This window comes from Mustela putorius, unplaced genomic scaffold, assembly GCF_011764305.1.
Source record: "Mustela putorius furo isolate JIRA1106 unplaced genomic scaffold, ASM1176430v1.1 tig00003953_pilon_pilon_pilon, whole genome shotgun sequence".
NCBI classification, from domain to species: domain Eukaryota; kingdom Metazoa; phylum Chordata; class Mammalia; order Carnivora; family Mustelidae; genus Mustela; species Mustela putorius.
The window spans coordinates 59,131-65,928 of record NW_025422097.1 but is presented as its reverse complement, the minus strand read 5'-3'; the positions used below and the strand labels follow the sequence as shown (position 1 = coordinate 65,928).

Genomic DNA, 6,798 nt, shown 5'->3' with positions numbered 1-6,798 from the left:
GGAAGCAAAGGCAAAAATGAACTATTGGGATTTAATCAGATCAAAAACTTTTGCACAGCATAGGAAACAGTTAACAAAGTCAAAAGATAACTGTCATAATGGGAGAAGATATTTGCAAATGATATACCAGATAAAGGGCCAGTATCCAAAATCTATACGGACCTTATCAAACTCAACACCCTCAGAACAAATAATCCAATGAAGAAATGGGCAGAGGACATGAACAGACATTTCTGCAAAGAATACATCCAAATGGCCAACAGACACATGAAAAAATGCTCCACATCACTCGGCATCAGGGAAATACAAATCAAAACCAGAATGAGATAACACCTCACACCTTTCAGAATGGCTAAAATGAACAAGTCAGTCAATGGCAGATGCTGGCGAGGATGTGGAGAAAGGGAAATCCTCCTACACTGTACGTGGGAATGCAAGCTGGTGCAACCACTCTGGAAAACAGCGTGGAGGTTCCTCAAAAAGCTGAAAATAGAACTACCCTATGACCCAGTGTTTGTATTACTGGGTATATACCCTAAAGATACAAATGTGGCATTCTGAAGGGGCACAAGCACCCAAATGTTTATAGCAGCAATGTCCACAATAGTTAAACTATGGAAAGAACCTAAATGTCCTTCAACAGATGAATTAATAAATAAGATGTGGTATATAAGTACAATGGAATACTATGCAGCCATCAAAAGAAATGAAATCCTGCTATTTGTGATGACGTGGATGAAACTAGAGGGTATTATGCTTGGTGAAATAAATCAATCTAAGAAAGACATCTATCATATGATCTCCTTGATATGATGAAGTAGAGATGCAAAATAGGCGGTTTGGGGGGTATGAAAAGAAAAATAAAAGAAGATGGGATTGGGAGGGACACAAACCATAAAACACTGAATCTCACAAAACAGACTGAGGGTTGTTGGGAGGAGGTGTGTTGGGAGAGGTGCTGGGGGTATGGAAATTGGGGAGGGTATGTGCTATGGTGAGTGCTGTGAAATGTGTAAACCTGGGGATTCACAGACCTGTACTCCTAGGGATAAAAACACATTATATGTTTATAAAAAAATTTTTAAAATCCATCAAAAGAAACACATATTGCAAGCCCAGAGCTAATCTCATATTCAATCAAAAAAGTTTGAAAGTTTTCCCCTTAAAGATCAGACACAAGACAAGTGTGTCAACTTTCACTACTCTCATTTGACATAGTACTGGATGGCCTAGCCAGAGAAACAAGGAGCACAAAGAAATAAAAGTCTCCAAAAAAATGGAAGAAGTAAAATTTTCTTTTTTTGGATAACATGAACTGACATGTAAAAAAATCCTAAAAACTTCACAAAAAAAATTTTGAATAAACAAATTTAGTAAAGCTGCCAAATACAAGATCAATATATAAAAGACAAGAATTTTGTTTAGTTTTGTTTTGTTTTTAATATGGAATGCTTCCCAGTTTTTCATGTCATCCTTGTTCAGTGATCATGCTAATCTTCTCTGCATCATTCCAATTTTAGTATATGTGCTGCCAACGTAAGCACAAGACAGGAGCCTTTTAACACTCTAATGATGAACTATCTGAAAAAATAAAGAAAACAATCTAATTCACAATAGCATCAAAAATAATAAAATACTTAGGAAAAGATTTAACTAAGAAGATGAAAGATCTGTACCCCATAAACTATGACATTGATAAAGAAATTGAAGGTGATACAAATGGAAAGATAGCCCATATTTATGAACGGTAAGAATTAACATTATTAAAATGTCCATACTACTGAAAACCATCTGTAAATTCAATTCCTACCAAAACTCCAATGTTAGGGGCGCCTGGGTGGCTCAGTGGGTTGAGCCGCTGCCTTCAGCTCAGGTCATGATCCCGGGGTTCTGGGATCGAGCCCTGCATCAGGCTCTCTGCTCAGAAGGGAGCCTGCTTCCTCTTCTCTCTCTGCCTGCCTCTCTGCCTGCTTGTCATCTCTCTCTGTCAAATAAATAAATAAATAATCTTTTTAAAAAAATCCAATATTATTTTTTGACAGAAGTAAGTAAAGAATCCTAAAATTTATATGAGACCATAAAAGACAACAAATAATCAAAGCAGTTCTGAGAAAGAATGAAGAAGAGAAATTACACTTCTTGATTTGAAATTATACTACAAAGCCCTCAAGCTCAAAACAGTAAAGTATACTGGCATAAAAACAGACCAATAAACAAGTAGAACAGAATTGAGAGTCCAGAAATAAATCCTTTCCTACAGTCACCTAATATTTGACAGGGGCCAACATATGTAATGGGTAAAGATGGTCTGTTCAATAAATGATATTTAAAACTGAATAGTCACATAAAACAGTATGAAACTGGAACCTTATATCACTCATAAATCTTAACTTGAAATAAATTAAAGACTTAAACGTGATGCATGAAACTAAATTTCCAAAAGGAAAACACAGGAAAAATTCTCCTTGATATTGGTCTTGACAATACTTTTTTGGATACCAGACCAAAAACACAAGCAAAAAAAGCAAAAATACTTAGGAAAAGATTTAACTAAGAAGATGAAAGATCTGTACCCCATAAACTATGACATTGATAAAGAAATTGAAGGTGATACAAATGGAAAGATAGCCCATATTTATATACTTTGATGGTGTTACATCAAAGTAAAGTTTCTACATTGCCAAAAAAAAAAAAGAGAGAGAGACAATGAAAACACAATCCACAGAATGGAAGAAAATACTTACAAATCTTATATCTGAAAACAGGTTAATAACAACAGATACAAATAGAAAAAAATATATAATTTTAAAAATAGCAAAAGGATCTCAATAGACTTTTTTTTTTCAAAAAAGTTATATAAATGACCAACAGGAGCATTAAAAAGTGCTCAACGTAAAAACTCAGGGCAAAGTCATTATGTTGTTGTTGTTGCTGTTTACCTCTGAAAAATACAGCAAGATATTACTACCTATTAGAATATATACTACCAAAAAATTAAAACTAACAAATTTTGGTAAATATTGGGGAAAATGGGGAACTTATGCACTGTGACCGGGATATAAATTTGTATGGAAAACAGTATGGATATGATTCATATTATTAAAAGTAAAATTACGATATGATTCAGTATCCCACTTCTAGGTATATATCTAAAGGAAACGAAGTCACTATTCGATGACATATCTGCACTCTTATGTTAATTATAAAATTATTAACTCTAAGCAAGAGATGGAAATAACTTCAGTATCCATTAATGGATGAATGAATAAAATAAGTATGGTAAATATATACTATGGAATACGACTTAACCATGAAAAATTAAGAAATACTGCCATTTACAACAGCATGGATGGATCTTGAAGGTATTATACTAAGTGAAATATTTCAAAGATTTTATATATTTTTTATTTATGTATTATGATATCCCTTACATACAGAATCTGAAGAAAAGGCAAACTAATGGAAACTTAGAGTTGAGTTGACACGGGGTGAACCTGGGATGGAGTAAGGTGGTCTAAGGGTACAAACTTGCAACTATAATATGAAAAAGTTCTGGGGATCTAATGTACAGCATGAAGATCATAGTTAAGAATATATGCATACTTTTTTTATTGTGATTCCCTTATTAAACTTTGCATATATCACCTTCTTACAAGTTGAAAGTTTATAGCAATCTTGTATAAAATAGGTCTGCTGCCACCATTTTTCTAACAACATTTGTTCATTTTGTGTCTCTCTGTCACATGTTGGTAATTCTTGCAATATTTCAAGTTTTCTCATTATCATTGTATTTGTTATGGTGATCTGTGATCAGTAATTATGACCCACTGAAAACTCAGAACTAGTTTACTTAAGGTATATAAATTGTTTTTCTTTAAAGACATAATGCTTTTGAACAGTACAGTATAGTGTTTATTTTTTATATGCACTGGGAAACATAATTTTTTATATGCACTGGGAAACCAAAAAAAAAAAAATACCAATTTGACTTAGTTTATTGAGATAATCGCTTTATTGAGGTGGTCTGGAACAAAGCCCACAAGACCTCTGAAGTTTATCTCTACTGTACTATACACAAAGAACTTGCTAAGAGAGTAGATCTTAAAATTCCTTACGATACATGCATAAAAACAGTGGCAACTATATGAGATAGTAGATGTATTAACATTTTTATGTAGATTATATTGCAATACAGATGTATACCAATTTATAAAACTGTACAAAATTTACACAATGTTAAAAGTTTGCAGTGTTATAAGAAATCATTTATTAAATTTACAAATTATAATATGTCGATTATTTTTCAATAAAGTTGGAAAAAACTTTTTGTAGAATTAATCTATTTTTCAAAAAAGGAAGTAAGGAAGTAGAAACTGCAACTAACTCTGAAATAATAGAATATAAAATCCATTTTAGTTATATACATTGTGACAAAAACTATTACTTAGTTTACAATGAAGGTATACTTATGAAGCATGAAGGATGGTCTATAAATAAGGCTGAAAGAGCTCAGTTTTAAGGTTTAAATTTAAAATCTTCTTTTGAAATACTGAACTGACCACCCAGTTTTCCAAACATAAATGTCTTAACTGCATGAATTTATTTCATACAACTCTATAATCTAGTTTCATAAGAAAGCAGCATGCAAATTTTGAATAAGACAGACTTGCTTAAGTTTCTTTACGTTCAACAGTAAAGGATACTTCCCTAAAAATAAATAGAAGAAAAATCAGCATATTTATCATGATAATTATTATTCATAATGAGATTCATATTGAATTAGGGAATATATATGCTCGGGGGGGGTAAAGTAAAATGAAATTTATTTTGGTAAATGTGTCTATGAATAGTCAATACAATGCCTCAATATAAATGAATATTATCATTTTGAACAATTTAATTACTATTATTAGAATTATTATAAGTATAAAAATAGCTATCATTTTAGCATGGAATATGAGACTCTCATGCTCCATGCTTCATTACAGCCACACAACAACTCTGCATAATAAGCATTATCTTCACCATTTCATGGGTGAAAAAACTGAGGCTAACACATTTAGATAACTGGTTTATGATTACATGGCTAGTAAAGATGCATCACACTAATTTAGGCTTTATGATTTCAGAATTGTACTCTTTCCACTGCACATTCTATTACTCTGTAAATACTTGGCTTGTTTTCATTTAGTTCTTCAATTTTATTCATGTGGTGATGGCTTAAAGCTTCATTTAAAGGAAGCTTAAAAAATTCATTTAACCAAAAGCTCCCAAGAATTAAAAATGTCATGGATCTAATGTAGACATGGATATCATTAGTTAATGGCTAACTATATATTTTCCACTCTAGTGAGATAACAGAGTATTTTTCTAAGTTTCAGTCTCTGAGTGTTAAAAAGGACTTTGTTAAAATAGAAATATTTAGACAAAGGTGATCAAAAGTCTAGATCAGGTCACCTTAAGAGAAATATTAGGAAACTGAGGAAACCAATGGAGATTTGAACACTGAGCTATGATATAATGAATGGTTTAAAGTATTTAGTAGAGTATAGAAAAGCCCTTTAAAGCCTGGTCTTAGCCTAGCATTGCAGCTTCTGGGATATCTGTCTATCATCTATCTATCTATCTATCTATCTATGGAGATATAAATTGGAAAACTTTTTTAACTTAAAGATTTTGAGAAATAGAACATAATCAGCACCATAGAGGATCTCTTTATGATAACAACCTAGCCCCTCCTCCCAGTTTGTTAATATTCTCTCTTATTTAATGTAACATTGTGCAAATATGCCACTACTGATCTACCGTTATGAATGAAATAACTATAATCATCTGTTTGCATATTCTGGTGAAAATATTCATTTAGTTCCATGTTGTATTTCTAGGAATGGACCAATTGTTTTCTTTTATTTTTAAGTTTTCTAAATATTGTCCAACTTACCTCAAATGTTTTTATTATGGGCACTGTCATTCTTTCACATTCTTGCAAGACATTTTTACTGTTGCCCAATATGGTAAGTGTGTAATAGTATGCCATTCTAGGTTTTAATTTAATTTTAATTTAATTTAATTTAATTCCAGATTCATAATAAAGATAAACAGTTTTTATATATGAGTGGCCATTTGGATTACCCTTTCTGTAAAGTACATGCTCAAATCTTTTGATATCTTAACATTGCGTCATACTGACTTCTTTAATAGTAGATTTTCTGAATGAACTTTTAGCTGTGTAGGTCTTCTCTATTTCATTATGAACTTGTTTTCATTTCAGAATCTTTATATTTATTTTCATAATCTGCTTTCATTTTGCTTTGTCTATTATCTATCTATCTATTTATTTATTTATTTATTAGCAAACAAGAGAGAGAGAGAGAGAGCGAGAGTGCAGGGAGGGATAGAAAAGGAAGAGAAAAGAATCTTAAGCAGGCTCCAGGCTCAGCACAGAGCCCAACTCTGGGCTCTATTTCACATCCCTGACATCATGACCTGAGCCAAAATGAAAGAAATAAAATAAAATTAAGGTGTTAAATAAAAGGAAAAAGAATTGGAGGTTTAATTAAGTGAGCCACCCAGGCACCCCTGTGGTATCTTAAATTAGCTGTCATATCTTTAAATGCATTTAATACCCCTAAACTATGAAATATCATAGCTTACCTTAACCTTATTTAAACATACTCAGAACACTTACATTTCCCTGCATTTGGGCAAAATCATCTTAAGCAAAGCCTATTTTATAACAAGGTATCAAATATCACATGCAATTTATTAAATATTACACTTAAGAAAAGAAGAATGGTT

At 31.9% G+C, this 6,798-nt stretch overlaps 1 non-coding gene across 1 annotated transcript; it reads right to left on the bottom strand.

The window, feature by feature from the left end:
- Positions 1 to 1,437: 1,437 nt before the first annotated feature.
- LOC123389138 lies at positions 1,438 to 1,544 on the bottom strand. Its single transcript, XR_006603671.1, has one exon. It is a non-coding gene; the product is annotated as a U6 spliceosomal RNA (small nuclear RNA).
- Positions 1,545 to 6,798: the final 5,254 nt, after the last annotated feature.